This window comes from Cupressus sempervirens, chromosome 6 (genome assembly GCF_028749045.1).
Source record: "Cupressus sempervirens isolate cs-2001-9-10 chromosome 6, ASM2874904v1, whole genome shotgun sequence".
NCBI lineage: Eukaryota > Viridiplantae > Streptophyta > Pinopsida > Cupressales > Cupressaceae > Cupressus > Cupressus sempervirens.
Genome location: NC_143123.1, coordinates 569282645 through 569302586, shown reverse-complemented (window position 1 = coordinate 569302586; position 19942 = coordinate 569282645).

The window sequence follows — 19942 nt, the reverse complement described above, 5'->3', positions numbered from 1 at the left end:
TTTTCCTTATAATCTTTTTGGTTTTTCGGATAGCTGCATTGATGTTACTCACTAGTACCTGTTGGAGTTAATCAATTTAGGTGATACTTGCAATGGTTATTATTTTTACCTGTCGAATTTATATATTAAAGCATCCTATATTTCTCCTCTCATTGCATACATCCATTGAAATTGATGTTGAGTTTCACATGTAATGTCGGCAGTGTAACATTTCTTGAATGCCCATGGAGATAACAAGTCCCATACCATCTCCTACTATGAAAATTTGGCAGAACAAATTTTTGTTGCGGAAAATACTGTCAAAATTTTGCTATCAGAAAATGCTGTTAAAAGAATTGATTTTGAAAAATGCTGTAAAAACATTAATTTCGGAAAATGCTACGAAAATTTTGATGTCCAGAAATGTTGCGAGATTTTTGCCAGAAAAGTTTTAGAAATCTAATGTTTATAAACTTTGCTGGATTCATTGTGAGTCGGTGACGGGCTCGAAAGAAATACCGAAAAATGGGCTCTCTTTGAAAACAAAACTCATGTATTTTTCACCATTGCATCATGGCACTTAATACCTACATGAAAGGATAAATTCTTAGTCAAAGAATGAAGGAAATTGAATGCACCTTGCAACATTTATCCGAGAGCATACTTTAACGCTTGATGATGTCATAGTGGAAAAAGGGCTCTGTAAGACAATATTTACTAGCACTTGTATCAAAGGAGGTGAAGGGGTATGCTGATAGGAAAAAATTATATAAGATAATATTATTATTTCTTTTTGTTTAAAACTGTAAATTCTCTTAATTGAAATGTGTTGTGCCTTGTGTCTTTTTCTTGAGTTTGATCTTAAAGAATCCTTGTGGTTATGTTCAAATCTCTTTGACCTTTCTCTAGCCCACCACAACTTATGAGTCTTAAAAATGGAATAATGGGTCATAAATAGAGGGCATTATCTTCTTAGGGGGCTTATTTTCTTCCGCAAAAGATATTGCTTTTATATAATAATTCATTTAGGAAAGCGTCAATATTATATGTTGTTGGATTACATCCTTCTACATAATAAGCCAATATTATATGACTTATGTCAACAAGTTAACCCTAAACATACTTGACAACTCAACCTTAAGAAATGCTTGATGAGTCAACTAAAAAATACTTGACAAATGCAATACTTGTTTCATTAGTCACCACAAACCAACAATTAGTACTTTTAAGTCTAAAAATTAACTAGGGCTATAATCTTATAATAGTCAACAATTGAAATTTGCATAAGAGATTCAATTTGTAATATATATGTACTTCAAGAAACTTTTTTTTTCCAATGATAGGGCCCAAGCTTTTCACCAATTCTTGGGCATATATAATATATTTTTGACTCCCAAAATAGATGAAGGAATGACACAATGTGGGGAATAACAAGTACCAAATTAGCATATACCTTGAGGGAAACATTAGACCATAAAAAATGATACCTTAATCTTGGTAAAGAGTAATGTTTCATCAAAGTGGTTCAGTGATTTTCAGTCAATTTACCAAGGGGCATAGATAATACATTTATACCTCTCATAGAATTGGAATTACTAGCTCACTCATTTTATGGGCGACAACCCCATCAAAGTTGGGCTCTCCTAAGGCCAAATGATATTAATCAATTCCATAATTTCATAATAGGGAACATGACAATTAATGTTTTATTTTTAAACTTGTGTTCTCCTTTGGGGAAGCAAACTCCTTTACATCCCCCTACAAACATATACACTCTAGGCATGCATCCTCTCATAGGACTAAAATGTTTCATGCCTTTTATATGATTTTCCTCCTCATACATTGCCTCTATGCTTAGGAAATATGGAGGGAGATTCTCTCTAAATGGAAGGTTCAGTGGTGCTTTAAAGGCCCATCCAACCATTTGTTCCTTAGATCCTTCTAGAAAATCACCCCCCTCTTTTGTGTGTTGGCAAATTTGGAAGGAATGGAATGACCATATCTTTTGGAATAACTGTATCTTGCAGGACACTCTTTGGGTTAAGTGTCATAATGAATTTAAAGAAAGAATGGGTTTTGAAATCATTTTCCTTTGTGGAAATCCCACCAAAAATATTTATGATGAAGGCGAGAGGATGATCCACGAGGATCTTGTCAAAGGATTACAGCCGCCAAAGACAGATGTATTGAAAAATAATAATGGCAATCCCCTTGTGTATCATATTACGGGATGGGGATACATCTGCCATTCCTTAAGAATGATGGGAAAGGTTCCCTTCATACGTGTAGAGATAGGGTGGAAGTTGGAAAATGTGACACCTTGTTATCATAATATGGGAATCGATTATTTTAAAGAGTTCATTCTCAATGATATTATCTTAAAAGTCCTTTGTCTTCAAGCTCCACCTTGCAAGATGGGTGCATGCTCAAATCATATTGATCCTGCCCAAATCGTATTGAGCATGATAGAATTGAAGATTGCATCAAAGATAGTGAGGCGACAAGGGTCTATTTGCAGGAATGTGGCATTTTGTTGTTTATGGAGTAGTGTATTCAAGGGTTTGACAAGCATGCATCCTTGAAATTTGTGGACTCTTGGGCTAACAGATAGGTGACCATCAATGGGATTACCTTTGAAATTATAGAGGAGCTCATATCGAAGATCGATGGCATGTCTCTAGAGGGCAAGAGCTAGCATAAGCAACCCAAAGTTTTTGGGAAACCCTTTTATATCTTGTATCAGACCTTCATGTTCGAGCTTTACAAATTCTAACAAGCTCTCAACCCCCCTACTTTGGTTAATCCCCTAGCCATTGTTACTCCCTGGGTCTCCACTGACCCGAGCCCTACGATGGCCTTGAATAAAGTTGTCAAAAAATCTCCTGGAACCAGAAATGACATTAGCATTATTGACTTCGAGACTGATATTGGGCATAGCAACAAAGTCACCAGGATATCTAGCATGAGGCTAAAAATGGAGAAATTTAGGACCCCTCCCCACTGCCTCCCCCCAAAAAAAGGATGTGAGTTCAAAATCCATAGAGACAAAAGGTAAGCCTATGAGAAAGAGGAAAATAAAATTAATTCACCCTAGCTTTGAGAATAAGGATAACCCTAGCCCATCCCATGTTTCTAATACAATGGAAGGTAACCTATCCTCAGACAAGAGCTTGGGTAAGGATATCACCTCCCTCATGAAGGAGGTAGGGAGCGATGGGGGAGAGATGGGTGTCTCTGCCAGGAAAAAGAGAAAAGTAAAACTATGATGGATAGGGTGGAGAAATCTATGAATGATCTAACAGATAACTAGGAGGTTATGTACTATAAATTTGAGACCCTTGTTGAGTTCACTACAAAGGTTATGCATTCAACGGTCACTACTCTATATTTTATACAAGTTAACAATGAACAGAAGGATGTAGGAAAAGAAAGAGAAACCCCTTGCTCCCTCTATAGCTTCATGGTGGTTGATTGGTTCAAGACCCTGCTGGATAAGCCTGTGAAGGAGGAGAATGAGAGGCTTATTAAGGAGAACCTAGGAGATAAAGAGGGGATTTGACCCTTGTGCTAATCTTTCTCTTTTATTTTTATTTTTATAAAGTGGTATTTTATGAGCTATGTGCCTTGCGAGGCAAATTTGTATAAGATGATACACTGTTGGTTCCATAATAACACTCGTAGATTGTGCTTCTACACTATTTTTTGATTTAGATATTATTGTAGTATGTTTGTTTTAGTTAATACTGTTAGCAAGGACTTTGATATTTTTTGGGTTAATTTTTTTTAATGTCTAGAAAATGAATATGTTGAACTATAGTGGCATGATCTCTGGCTGATCTCCAGCCTATTGTATTTTAGGGTCAACCCCCCTATGGCTTCTTTTTAATACATCAAAAATAGTAGATCAATGAAAGAAAATAAAAAATATTAACTAGAAACAATTATGGTACTTTTCTGGACAAGAGGGTGGAGGTTGAAATTGGGGACTCAGATGAGGAAATTTGTGGGAGAAGAAGGTCGAGAAGAATTTCTAAGACTTGGGGCCGATACAAACAAATGGCTAGTCACTCTCAGGAAGAGGAGGAGAATGATACCAACTTTGAGAAGAGTGACAAGAATTTAGGGGAAGGTATGGATAAGGGGAAATAAGAGACATATAAAGATGTGGAGAAATGGGATGACACCATTGATGGAACTTGGGACTTCGAGTTAGATAACATTACCAATGACCCCTCCCGTAACCCCACACGTGTCCCTGCTAGTATCACCCTACCTTCTGCTGTTAACCAGGAGAACCCCACTACGATCGATGCCTCCCTTGACATTATTTCCTCTCTGGTTAGTAAAGAGGGCTAGGAGAACCTGAAAGGCCAAGCTAACAATCTTGATGTGCAAGATAAGAGGAACTCCCTGGCGAATTGTAGTAGGACCCTAAAACAAGGAGAATGAACCTGATACTTGCAAGGAACACCATGAACTGAACGACAAGTGCATGGTGGTGGAGGAGGGAATCAACCTATTCTCCAAGTTCACTCTTAAAGTGATGCATGCAGTTGCTACCACTCTTCAGCTATTGGCCAATAACTCGGAGGAGGAGAACCTTGGAAAGGAGGACACAAAGCTCCTTTATAGCTTCCTTGCTGATGACTGGGCCAAGGTTCTGATGGCTAGGAAGGGAAAGATAAAGGATGCTAGTTAGTGACTCACTAGTGTTTGTTGTTTTTTTGGTACTCTACTAGTCTCTTTTCATCTTTTGTTGATGGTTTCATTTTTAAGCTCAACTTGTTTATGGGCTGTAGGTGGTACAACGTGATAACCACCTACATGGAGGTTGTTAACTTGTTAAACTTTGCTAGTTTTAGAGGTAGGAATACTAGTAAATTTAATTACTGTGCTACTATTTATTATGTTTTTGATATGAACCGTTAGGGGGACTGTTTGGTTGTTTGTTGGTTGCCAGTTGGTCTTTGGCTGGTCATCAATAGGTTTTGTGCTAGTTGTTCCACCATAGTTGTAAAGGGCCAGCCCCTTAGTTTTTGGCTGCTTTTTTATTAAAAACAATGGTACTTTTCTTCTACTTTGTGGTCATTTTCCTCTATACACTTGGCAAAATTCTTCCCTAAGCTAGTGGAATTATTTCCAACCCCACTCCATTTTCATTCGGTTAACTAAAAAAGTGGGGGTCCTAGCTAATAGGAAAAGATTCTAAATAAAGCTTTAGCTGCCCCCCCAAAAATCATGGGACCTCTAGCTCTTTAAATATAGAACCCAAGCCCCCCATCGGACCCCTACCTAATAAGCTCAAATTTTGAGAAGGTTGAATTGGTTAGTGAATGGATAAATTTGTTCAGTTTTTGTTGTTATTGAGCTTAAAATTTGGTAGGGTAGATTTGAGGATGTTAAGAATTATTACGCTTGTAAATGGATTAATCATTTCGCTGTCAACTTAACTAAAAGTGTTCAATAGTCAAAGTTGACTTATTTTTCTAAGCATACATTCCTCTTTAGTGTGTGATATTTAAAGGTGGCCATTACTTTGTAGCTTCATTATTATAGTCACAACTACTGATAGCGGTTCCAGAATTCAAAATATGAGTATGAAAGCTTTCAAAACATGTATTCAATGCTATGATTGCAATGGAGAGACAAAGTTTGATTTGACTTCTGACCATATTAAAAATTATTTCTATATATGGATTCTACCAAATTAAATTAACCATCGAGTGACCCCATCAAACCCAAAATTGTGTTGTTGGACATATGCTCTTTCACCCAACATGTCCCACTGCAAAGCACAAAGGCAACTACATATGCTCTTTCACCCAACAATCATAACCCCAAATGATGCCGAGCCTCAGCTAGCCAACGTGGTAGTTTTTTGTGGCAAAACTTCGTGGATATCTTCCTACTTTAATATATTCCTTCATTTATTATATTCCAAGCATTGTGAGATGGTCATCAATGTAAAGTTAATTTACATTTTTAAAAATAAATTATTTAATGAACCAGTTGCAAATTAATTTATTTAGTATGTAAGGCTAATCATATCTAATATAGAAATTATTTATTAAGACTCAAACTCTCGAAATATCTGTAGACTTTAACACACTTAAGCCTTACAATACTAAATATATTATATTATTTATAAATAAATAAATAAATAAATAAATATAGAATTATATTTATATTTATAATAAGTTAAATTAATCAAAATTGAATTGTTAACTAGGAGTGGCTATTGTCTAATTCCTTTGTAAATAATTGTATTTTTTCTTAATTTTTCTATTAATTTTTGGTTTTTGTGATTGAAGTCTACAATAATAGAAATGCATTGAATCTAAAAACTAGATATAGTGAATTGTAAAACTCAACTTCTTACTTTTATGGGTCTACTTTTGGTCCCTCTAGACTTTTTATAGATTTGAAGATGCAAGATATTGAAGGATAACTTGGTATGGTCATCATTGTGTCAATGTATATACATGTATTCTTAGATCAACTGACAAAGATGTTGTGAATATGAAACAAAAGTAACTAGAAACACTATGTTTAACTATATAATGTAATTAATATGGTTCAATAATTTAATAAGGGTCCATTTGTTGGATGAAATTAACTAGAATTGGTAGGAATAAGTTCAAAAATTATTTATCATCACTTTGGATGTGTTTGGAATTGGAATATGAGTTTTGAATTTTCATTTTGATCCGAAACACGAATTTGTTAATTCCACCTCAAGAGGTGCAATTGAAATTAAATCAATTTTTCATTTCCATTTTCCCCCTAAAAAAACTTAGTTATGAATTAACCAAATCCAACATTTTCTAATACTAGCAACCAAAGAAACCCTAATAAAAAATGCTAAGAATGTAAAGAAAAAGTTGTGGAAACCAAAAAACTCACCAAGCCATTCTTCTGAACCCAAGTTTCTACATTTTGGCCAACTTTGTAATTTTGTGTAAACTTGTGTTCTAGCTGACTAAGGTGATGAATACTAGTTATTCTAAGTTATATTTGAGCCGACTTGACAATGTGGATGATATAAGGTCAAGTTGTGAATGAAAAGTGTGTGTGTGTAAGAATGAAAAAGAGTGTATGAGAGAATTGAAGATCTGATAATGAGTAGAAGAAGCTAAGGATAAGCAAAATATCCTTGCAGAGCAGTAAAGCTATATTCAATCAGGAAGGATCAAGTACAAGCCAAAACACATATCTATAATCAAAAATTCAGTTGCATTCATTTAGGTCATTTTATTTTTACTCTCTAACCATAGTAGCAATGATTTAAATATCTTAACATAGTTGGCTTAATAACTATTTTTAAATCCTCTAACAAGGTGATAGTTCTATTGAATTGTTTAAAGACCTCTAACAAGGCCACTCCTAACAAGGTGATTAAATCCTCTAATAGGGTCACAACTAACGGTGTGTTTTGTAACCTCTAATAAGGTGGGCTCCTAATAGAGCTCACTTCAGAAGGTTGAAAAATAGTAACTAGATGCAATTGGTGATTTTTCCCAAATTGAGTTTCCACGTTAAATTTGGGTGTCAAATGTGTTCATGTTAATTACTTTTATGTGTTTGAAACTAAGTTAAAGTAATGGTAATCAAAGATAATATCTAAAGACTTGCATGTTAATATTTACTGAGCAAACATAGTGTTACCGAGTTACAACATTTTCTTTGTTTACTGAGCATCAACAATATTCAATTTTTAGAATTTGTTTTTGTACTGACATCTAAGGAATTTGGGATTTATTTTAGTGGTAACTGATTCACCCCTCCCCTCTCAGTTACTCCTCTTATATGTCCAACAATTGGTATCCGAGCTTTTGGTGTTTGCAGAGAAGGTTTCAAGGACCTAAGCTAAAGATCAGGATGTCTTACAAAAGAGATATTCCCAAGCTAAACTGAGACAACTTTGTAGCATAGAAAGGACTAATGAGACTACATCTGGGTAGTATCAGTGATTTAGGTTGCAAGTATCTTAATGCAAAATACACGACTCCCACTGGAACATTATTAGTTGAAGATATTGCTGAAAAGAAGAACCATAACATCACGATGATTGATATTGCATCTGCTCTCAGTTATGCTGAATTTGATGAGGTAAAGGACTGCAAAACTGCATTTGAAATGTGGAACAAACTAAAAAAAATCTATGGAAGTGATGACAATGTAAAAAGAGCTGAAGCAGAAAGTCTTAGAGGATAGTTTGATCAACTAAAAATGAGAGAAGATGAAAACATTGCTAAATATGTTGAAAGAATCAAGGCCTATGTAAGTGCAATCAAGGCATCTGGAGGAGACATCAAGGAGGAAACTATTGTAAGTAAAGTGATCAAAACTCTTCTTCCTATTTATGCAATTAGAGTATCTGCTATTCAAGAGATGAGATGTGATCCAAATTGTGAAATGTCATCGGATGCTCTAGTTGAAAGATTGATAGCTTTTGAGTTAGATAATTTTGATAACTATGTTTCTACTTCAAAGAATATTGAGTCTGCATTTGAAGCTAAACTTTCACTCAAGAAAAAGGGAAAAAAAGTCAAATCTAGTCAATCAGGAAGTGGTGAAGATGGAACATCAAAAGAAAGTTCAAATAGTGATCTTGAAGTTGTTGAAGCCCTAATTGCAAGGAAATATTCAAAGGGTAGAGAAAAGTACAAAGGTAAAGTTCTTTTGATATGCTTTTCTTGTGAAGAAGTTGGTCACGTTGCTGCTAGGTGTCCAAACAGAGAAAGCAAAGATGAAAAGAAAAATAATAAATAAAAAGGCAAGAAGGATTTTGAGAACTACAAGAAGGACAAAGGTAAAAAATCTTATTTTTGTTGGATATAATTGTTAATTGTGTATTGTCTTTGATGTTACAAAAATGTCATATCAGCCATTAGACAGAGTCTACCGAGCTCAGATGATCAACAAAGCAATTTACAGTGTCTACCGAACGTTCTTAAACATTACTCAATAAAGTAAGTTCTTACCGAGCCCACTCGGGCATCAAAGGATTTTGTAACAGAAAGTTAGTATTAACTGAACTCCCAAGGTTAACAAAGAAAAGTTAATATTCACTGAGCTCACTCGGGCATCAAAGGATTTTGTAATAGAAAGTTAGTATTAACCGAGCTCCCAAGGTTAACAAAGAAAAGTTAATGTTTACCGAGCTCACTCAAGCATCAAAGAATTTTGTAACAGAAAGTTAGTATTAACTGAGCTCCCAAGCTTAACAAAGAAAAGTTAATGTTTACCGAGCTCACTCGGACATCAAAAGATTTTGTAACAAAAAGTTAGTGTTAACCGAGCTCCCAAGGTTAACAAAGAAAAGTTAGTGTTAACCGAGCTCCCAAGGTTAACAAAGAAAAGTTAACATCTACCAAGCTCACTCGGTTATCAAAGGAAATATGGCAGAGAGTTAGCTTCTACCGAGCTCACAAGGTCAGCAAAGGAAGGTCAGTCCTAACCGAGTTCACTCGGTCTCCAAAGGATTTTTTTAGGGTTTGCAGTGTTTACCGAGCCTCACTTGGTTAACACTAGAAAACCATTCTGGAGCAGTGGTCACCGAGTTGGGTCGACCAGCGAAGGATTTTATTGTTTTAATATTAAGTTCAATTGTTTCATGCAGTAGACTAATATAATGATTTTTTTCAGTTGTTGTAACTTATATTTGAGTTGATTTGATAATCTGAAAGGTATATATTTAGATGTTCAAGTTGTGAATTAAAGGGAGTGTGAAATATATGGATGAGGATGGAATAAGCGAATATTGAGCAAATTCTAATGAAGGATTAGATATCCTAGAGGAGCTGCAAAGTTGTTTTCGATCAGTAAGGATCTAGTGAAGCCGAACAAAGATCTGTAATCAACAAAAGATAAGTTGCATATCATTCAGGTCACCTCATTGTTACTTTTTAATCATTGTAACAGTGAATCTAGAATCTCTTAACAGAGTTGGTTTAACAACCATTTTGTAAATCCTCTAACAAGGTGACAGTTCAATTGAATTGTTCTAAAGAACTCTAACCAGGCCACTCCTAATAGGGTGATTAAATCCTCTAACAAGGTCACACCTAATAGTGTGCATTGTAACCTTTAACAGGGTTGGCTCCTAACAGGCCTCACTTCAGAAGAGTGAAAATTGGTGACTAGTTACTTGGTGGTTTTTCCCATATTGGGTTTTCACGTTAAATCTGGTGTCTTTTGTGTTCATTTATTATAACCTTTGCAAGCATAATAATAACTATGAATGCTAGATAATCAGTAATTAGTTAACCTACCGAGTTACAGTGTTCCTGCACTATTTACCGAGTATCAACAGTAAGTAAATATTATAGACATCTAAGGAATTTTTGCAACTATTTTTGTGGTAACTCATTCACCCCTCCCCTCTCAGTTACTTCATCTATATTTTCAACAATTGGTATCATAGCTTTTGGTGCTTGCAAGACAAGATTTCAAGGATCTAAGTCAAAGATTAGGATGTCTTATAAGAGAGAAATTCCAAGACTTAACAGGGATAACTTCTCAGCATGGCAAGGGTTGATGAGACTTCATCTAGCTTCTATTGGAGATACAAGACTGAAATACCTTGACGAAAAATATGCAGAACCGGCTAGTACACTATCTGTCAATGATATTGCTGAAAAGAAGACCCACAACATTATGATGATAGATATAGCATCTGCTCTGAGTTATGAATAATTTGATGACATCAAGGACTGCAATTATGCTTTTGAAATGTGGGAAAAGCTGAAAGAAATCTATGGAGGAGATGATAATGTAAGAAGAGCCAAAGCAAAAATTCTGAGAGGACAATTTGATTAGATGAGGATGAGAGAGGATGAAAACATTGCAAAATATGTTGAAAGAGTCAAAGCATGTGTCAGCGCAATCAAAGCATTTGGAGGAGATATCAAGGAGACAGTTATAAGTAAAGTTCTTAGAACTCTACTTCCCATTTATGCAATCAGAGATTCTGCAATTCAAGAAAGAAGATGTGAAGCAAATCATAAGATAAATCTAGAGGCCATAGTTGGAAGAATAACTACATTTGAACTAGACAACTTTGACAACTATGTTTCAGCTTCCAAAACTATTGAATCAGCATTTGAAGCCAAGCTTTCACTCAAGGAGAAAAGTAAAAAGAAAAAGGAATCTCAGTTAGGAAGTGAAGATGACTCAGACCAAATTTCAAACAGTGATCTTGAGATGATTGAAGCTCTACTAGCAAGAAAATATTCTAGAGGCAGAGGAAAATATGAAGGCAAAGTTCCTCTAATCTATTTTTCATGTGAAGAAATTGGTCATATTGCTGCTAGGTGCCCAAACAAGCAGAACAAAGATGAGAAGAAAGGTTACAAGTACAATGGCAAGAAAGACTTCAAATCATTCAAGGATAAAGGTAAGAAAACATGTTTTATGGCTAAAAATTGTAATGATTCTAATGATGAAGAAGAAGATGAAATTGTCTACATTGCTGTGAAAGATGAGTCTGATAATGATGAGAAAATGGCACTCATTTCTCATATGAGCAAAAATGATACATGGATCATAGATAGTGGTTGTTCTCATCACATGACTGGTGATAAGACTAGGTTTGAATACTTTGAAGACTATGATGGTGGCAGTGTAAGATTTGGTAACAATGAACCTTGCTGTATAAAAGGAAGAGGAAGAATCTCTCTAACCAAAGAACTTATATGTGATAATGCCTATTGGGTAGAAGGACCAAAGCATAATTTTTTAAGTGTGGCATAGCTACTCAATAATGGATTCAAAGTAGAATTCATGCATGGAAAAGAAAGATTGCTAGATGGCAAAGGAAAACTGATTGGATCAGGCACTCAAACAAAAGGTAACTTATTTTATCTTGAACTTGGTGAATGTTCATGTTTTATTGCTCAAGTTGAAGAAAGTTGGTTATGGCATAAAATATTGTGTCATGTCAATTTTGATAATTGGTGAAGATAAGAAAATTCAAGAAAGTAAGAGGCATTCCTAATATAAAGAAACCTGAGGTTGGTCTATGCAAGAATTGTCAAATTGGTAAAATAGGAAAGACTAGTTTTAAAAATAAAAACTATCAGTTGGAAGATATATTAAAAATTGTGCATATTGATTTATGTGGACCCATTGGAATTGAAAGCTATATTGGAGAAAAGTTCTTCATTCTTTTTGTTGATGATTACTCAAGAGTGATGACTGTCATGTATCTAAGGAACAAATCAGAAGCATTTGAGAAATTTAAATGGTATTTGGCAAGAGTAGAAAAGGAAACAGGAAAAAGATTGAAATTCTTGAGGTTAGATAGAGGTGGAGAATTCATTTCACATGAGTTCAATAATTTTTGCATTGAAAGAGGAATAAAAAGACAGGTATCAGCCCTTGGAACTCCTGAACAAAATGGAATAGCTAAAAGGAGGAATAGATCTATCATGGATTGTGCAAGAACCTTAATGATTGAAAAGAACATTGCTATCAAATATTGGAAGGAAGCTATTAGCACTGCAGTTCATACCTTGAACCGAGTACAACTTAAAAAGGACTCATTCAAAACTCCCTATGAGCTATGGTATGGCTATAAACCTAATGTAAGTTATCTAAAAGTATTTGAAAGTAAATGTTACATTTTGAGAGAATCTAGAAAAGACAAATTTGATGTAAAAGGTGATGAAGGAATATTTTTTGGATACTCATGCAAAAGTAGAGCATATAGATGTTTGAACTTGTCTACTTACAAAGTCATAGAAAGTGCACATGTGAAAGTTGACGAGTTTGCAAAAAGGACTGAAGAAGAAAGAAAAAGGGAACCAGAAGATTATAGAAGGTTCGTTTTCACTGAACCTGATACAGTACCAGTAAATCAGGAATCTTCTACTCCTGAGTCATCAGTAACCAAGTTATAGGAAGTTTAAACCGAGCTACAACAACTCGAGTTACATTTAGATGCTACCGAGAAAGTGTCTACTGAGTCTGAAAGACCCGAGCCAATATCTACTGAGCCAAAATAGCTAGAACTTGAAGTTGAAGCACAAAAAGATAACAATGAAATTATTTTAAGAGGCAAGGAACATGTATTAGCAAAATATGTCAAGAGACATCATTCAATAGATCAGATCATTGGAGACAAATCTAAAGGAACCATGACAAGAAGTAAGTTGAAAGGTACTTGTTTACTTGCTGATTTTGAATCTAGAAATATCAAAGATGCATTAGGAAATGATAGTTGGATTGAGGCTATGATTGAAGAAATAGAGTAGATAGAGAAAAACAAGACATGGACTCTTGTACCCAGGCCTAAAGATAAAAATGTGATTGGAATTAAGTGGGTATTCAGAAACAAGTTAGATGAAGATGGTAAGGTATCAAGAAAAAAAGCTAGACTAGTATGCAAAGGATATGCTCAAGAAGAAGGAATAGACTATGGAGAAATTTTTTCTCCTGTTACAAGATTGGAAGGAGTCAGAACCTTACTAGCATATGCTGCTCACAAAGGATTCAAAGCTTATCAGATGGATGTCAAGTCAACATTTCTCAATGGTATACTGGATGAAGAGGTTTACATTGAACAACCTGAAGGTTTTGTTGATCCAAATAAGAAGAACATGGTCTGCAAATTACACAAGGCATTGTATGGTCTAAAACAAGCCCCTAGAGCATGGTATGAAAGATTGCACAACTATCTTATTCAGATTGGTTTTCAAAGAACTAATGATAACAATAGCTTGTATATAAAGGAAGGACCAGATAATAAGATTTTCTTGGAAAAAAAATTTGTAGATGATACTGTTTTCACAGGGAATGATGATCTTTGCAAAGAATTTTCAGAGAAAATGAACAAGGAATTTGAAATGTCTATGTTTGGAGAGATCAAATTCTTTGTTGGTTTTCAAATTCAGCAGAATAAAAATGGTATCTACATCACTCAATCAAAATACATCAATGAGATATTGAAAATTTTTGATATGAAAGATTGTAAACCAGTTGGGACTCCTATGTGCACTGGATTAAAACTTACCAAGGAAGATGAATCAAAAGAAGTAGATCAAACATTGTATAGATCTATGATTGGAAAGTTGGAGTATGTAGTTCATACTAGGCTAGATATTGCCCTTGCAGTTGGTATTGTAGCAAGATTTTCAGCAAAACCAAGAGAAAATCACATGATGGCAATCAAAAGAATAATGAGATATTTGAAAGGAACTGAAGATTATGGTTTATGGTACAAATTTGGAGCTAATCTAGATTTGAAAGTCTTTACTGATGCTGATTGGGTAGTGTAAGGAAACTTGGCAACAAAGAATTTAACTGTTTCCACATAACCCATAATAGATCTAAAATAAACACGGAATTAAAATCACATGCAAGAGAATAGACAACATACCCACAAAATTGTGACACAAGATATACCCTGGGAAACCCTCATTGAGGGAAAAACCCAACCTCCAAAAGCATCCATCATCATGTATTATTCAGCAAAAAATACCATTGCCATACAACCATGGAAGCCTTCATGGCCATAGCCACAACCGAGCAAACTATGTGAACAAGCATGAATCCACACATCCCATGCCATGCTTTCAACCTTCACAAATGCTCCCTTGGCTAACCTGTCAAGCCTTGTCCTTCTTGACTCTTGCCTTTTGTCTTCTCCTTGTCACTCTCTCTCTCTACAACAACTACCCTTGTGGCTGCTTATATAGTAGCAAGTCCCACAAAACCACTAAGTGGTATTACATAAACCATGTGTTAAAACCATGTGCTACCTAACCCACTGACCCCACATTTAATATTGGGCATTTAATTCTTTTCCCCAATATTAAATAATTACATGAAATATTATCACAATGTTACAATACAACTCATCGAAAATATTCCATGGGAATCTTTACATGTTGCACGTCCATCTAGGCACAACATTACATAACAAAATAAAATAATAACAATATTATGCAATGTGTGCAACACCCATCTCAACAATCTCCCACTTGTTGTATACATTGCATAGGGTCAATCCGTAGCCACATAAATGAACAAGGGAACAATCCCTCCCAACACATCCACCATCATGGATCAAAATACACCAAGTGCTCCATCCTAGTACCCACAACAAAAATCAAAGTATCCAGCATCTCAAACATGAATGATCTCACCTCCTATTATGCCACTCCCACTGGACATACATAGAAGCCATCCAAAGAGAAAACCACCCAACCTGTCGCATTAGAAGATCATAAAATCCTATACCAACTAAAAAATTCCAAGCACAAAAAATCTGATCCAAAGGTAATCACATGTATCCATAGTTGTCAAAATATCCATAGCTGAAATAACACCCACAGCAAGTGCCAAACCCATCCAACTATCCATACCTCAAAGGTATAACAAGTGAATCTCATATCACTGACATATCCAATCTGTAACCTGCAATCACAAGCCTCAAGAGCAATACCTGCCACATATATACCAAGAAGCTCCCACTGCAAAAGATAATGTCAAATCTATAACCAATCCACTCAACACATCTCAAAGAAGTGAATCCATGTAGCATCAAGGACATCCACAATACATAAACTGATATCCTGCAAGAACAACTCTCATAACAAGTCTCCAATGCTCTCCCAAGTTCACCACAACCAACAGAGGAAAGAGATAAAGGAATAACCATGTCATCTCTCACATGACATACATGAGCACAAACCAGTGATCACAATCTCTAACCAATCTCAAATCCAATGTAGGCAAAAATGAACATCCAGGAAGATAACCAAGACTAGAGAAACCATGCAAATCATAACCTGTATCATGTCCTTCTACACACACCTCTAGATGTAAACTGTGCAAGTATGATCTCCTCCATAAAACCCCAACAAGAAGCCTCAACAACACCCAAACCAAACCATATAACTAATCATGGATGTAAGCCTCTCAAAAGAAGATCAAACTCAATAAACCCATTCCTAAACCAAGGAATATGCCCAATATAAAACCATCTCCCAAACTCAACCATCATAAAAACATATGCACATGGAGATAACCAATGCTAAAATCATCTCTCAAATGAACCCTCCAGAACTAACTCATGTACCATAGCTCAAGATCCATATCCATGAAAGATAAGCATAAATATAATGCAACTGAGAGAAACAATGGGCTATACCTCTTAAGTAGAAAATCAACGAGTAGACCAAGAGTGGAGAATGAGAATGCTCATCAAGATACCCAAATCTCCAACCAAGACTCATCTAAGAAAAATCTCCTCTCAAGTCCATATCAGGTGACTACCCCTCAGACTTCCTGCTGAAACCATCAACCGTCTCAACAAATACTTCTCTAATCCAAGAGAAAATCAGCATCACCACCATCTCTAAGTATCCATGAGCACCTGTAACCAATCAATCCATGCCAACTCCAAATGCAACATAGAAATATCATGAAGTATCCAGCTTATGAGTAGTGTACTCAATACCAAGAAACTAAACCAAGATCAATGTCAAAGTTCCAACCATGGCCTCAGGAACATAAACATGACAACATGATCTTACCATCTCAACTAAAGAGATAACATGCTCCATATGAACACACCATAACATGTCACAACTCTAAACGCGTATCAAGAGTATACCATGACATAATAATGAAACTGTCCTCACACCAAGGATAACATGTCAAATAAAAGCATAAACCACACCTTTGCCAAGAACCCTGTGAGTCCTCAAGATGCAACCATCTCCACACACCATGAAGAAAAAACCAAGAACTCCATGAGTCCTCAAGATCTAACCATCTTCACACACCATGAAGATAACAAGTGCACCATGCAAATGTCAAATACGCTTCTATAGCAACATGATCTAAGACAAACCTCCAACATCTGCAAACACTCAATAAATATATCAATGCCAAAAAAACTCCCACTCAACCATGGTACCAAGTTACTTATGGCATCATAAAATCCATCCTCTCCAAACCAAGAAGATATAAACCAAGCCAGGAACTAATTCTGCACTGTCACCCCATCACTGTCACAAGCTCCCACTAAACTATGTATCTAAGCTATCCATGACATCATGATGAAAACCATCTTCTAACCTTGAGAATCAACCAAGGCATCAAACCATCAAAGAACTCAAAGTGCACATCATGAGCTCCTCAAAAGAAACCAAATAACCATGATCCTCAACCAAGAAGATATACCACCATAACCAAATCAGAAAATCCAAGCTAATGAACATCAAGGATGTACCTGTATAACCAATCATGTCATGCAACAATCCATGACACCATGATCACATCCATGAACCGAGCATCTGGCTTTCAATATGTCCAACCTGTCAGTATAGTCAACCACAATCCTCCACCACGACTGTACCTGGTAACAACATCTCATCCCTTCTACATGAAGATAAAATCAGCAAATCATGTGACTTAGGGCATAGAAAACCCAAATCCAAGCCACCAATCTGAATATGCATCAATAATGAAAGATCAATGGGCAAAGACAACCCATAACCAAGCTATAAATGCAACTTGTAAGTATAGACCACTTACAACATTGCACAACTTGTAGACCCAACAAGTCATCATGCATATCCAAATCCAAACATTGATAACCATATCATCATGAGACCAAACTGAAATATGAACTGAGTATACAATGACATCAAATCTTAAATTTTCAATGCCATAAACTCACAATGTTACCATAGTCAAAATATACCTATAAACTGTTCAGATCAATATATCAACAAATAAATCATGCCAAACCTACACCAAATCTGAACCAATTTGTAGAGCTCTCCAAGAGCTTTCCGTTGACTACTTGAAGTCCAAAATCCGACTCCATATGCCCTAATCTGTGCTCAAAATAAACAACATCTGACTTTAGGGCTTTTAAAACCTAAATTTTTTTTAAAATCATAGAACCAAACCTACACCATGTTGTAGTGCTCTGAATTAACTTTCCAACGCCTGTAAGAACTCTGAAATTCGATATTCTGAGAGAAAGTTATGGCCATTTTACTAAGACAGTCTTTTTACCATTTTCAGTACGATTTTTCATTTTTTTAAATTTTTTCAGTGATGAAAATTTCGAGGGGATTAAATTTGACAGCCATCATGGGCTGAAACCAAAAAACTCTTTCATTTCCTCTGAACATGGCCAAACTAGGGCATATTATATATCAAAATTTATGGAAAAGTCGACCCGGATCCAATGGTGAGGTCTGTTTTTACCCAGGAGGTCATTTTTGCAAGCTACCCCCCAAAACCCTCATTTAACTGAAACATCCAAAAAAATCCTTTTGTCCAACAATTTCACATGCCCAAATATTTTAACATCCCATCATAACAACAAATCCAAAACCCTTAGATATGCAATAAATCATTCATATATCTTGCCCTTTCTTTTATCCTCTCATGCATTCCCATGGATTCAATCTAGGGTTACAACAACACAACCATAGCTCTGATACCACTTGTAGGGCCCATTTACCATTGTACCAAAAGTCATGACTGTTAGTGAACATGGAACACCACATAATTAACCACCTGTGGGTAGGGGAGCGCGTCACATCACCCAACAGGTAGAAAACTTCGATGACAAAAAAAGTACAAGTGGAGGTGCATTCTTTCTTGGAAAGAGGTTGGTTTCTTGGATAAGCAAAAAGCAGAATTGTACATCCCAATCTACAACATAGGCAGTGTATGTTGCTGCAGTAGTAAACTGTACTAATATTGTTTGGTCTAAGTAGTTGTTGGAAGTCATGAAGGTGGAAATCAAAGAACTAGTTATTATGTTTTGTGATAATACAAGTGCAATAAACATATCCAAGAATCCAGTGATGCATTCCAAAACCAAGCACATTGCAATAAAATATCATTTTTTCAGAGAATTGGTGCAAGATAAGGAGATCAGATTGGAATATGTTCATACAAAGAAACAAATTGCTAACATATTCACAAAGCCATTACCTAAGGATGCATTCTTTTATCTAAGAGGTAAGTTAGGGGTCACTCCCCTATCTGAAGTTCACTAAAATGAAGTTTTAGTGATGCATCAATGCATACCAAGTTGAAGATCCATTAGTTGATGCAGCACAATCAGAAAATATTGCATATGAATCAGTACTAAAAGTACATTAAAATTCATTCAAATTGTGTTGTCAAAGAGGGAGAGTTTTACTATCATATCTTTCTGAAATTTGTTTGAGAAATTTTTTTTTCTATGAAATTCCTTTACAGAGGGAGATTACTAAAAGAGGGAGAGTTTTCTATCTAATATAAAAGGTTGTTCTGATAGAAAAAGACTTGTTAAACTTATTTTCAAATTTTATTCTGCTATGACATGTTGTGTTGCCATCAATGCCAAAGAGGGAGATTGTTGGATACAATTGTTAATTGTGTATTGTCTTTGATGTTACACAAATGTCATATCAATCATCAGATAGAGTCTACCGAGCTCAGATGACCAACAAAGCAATTTACAGTGTCTATCGAACGTTCTTGAACATTACTCAGTAAAGTCAGTTCTTACCAAGCCCACTTGAGCATCAAAAAATTTTGTAACAGAAAGTTAGTATTAACCGAGCTCCCAAGGTTAACAAAGAAAAGTTAATATTCACCGAGCTCACTCGAGCATCAAAGGATTTTGTAACAAAAAGTTAGTATTAATTGAGCTCCCAAGGTTAACAAAGAAAAGTTAATTTTTACCGAGCTCACTCGGGCATCAAAGGATTTTGTAACAAAAAGTTGGTATTAACCGAGCTCCCAAGGTTAACAAAGAAAAGTTAATGTTTACCGAGCTCACTCGAGCATCAAAGGATTTTGTAACAAAAAGTTAGTGTTAACTGAGCTCCCAAAGTTAACAAAGAAAAACTAGTGTTAACCGAGCTCCCAAGGTTAACAAAGAAAAGTTAATGTCTACCGAGCTCACTTGGTTATCAAAAGAAATGTGGCAGAGAGTTAG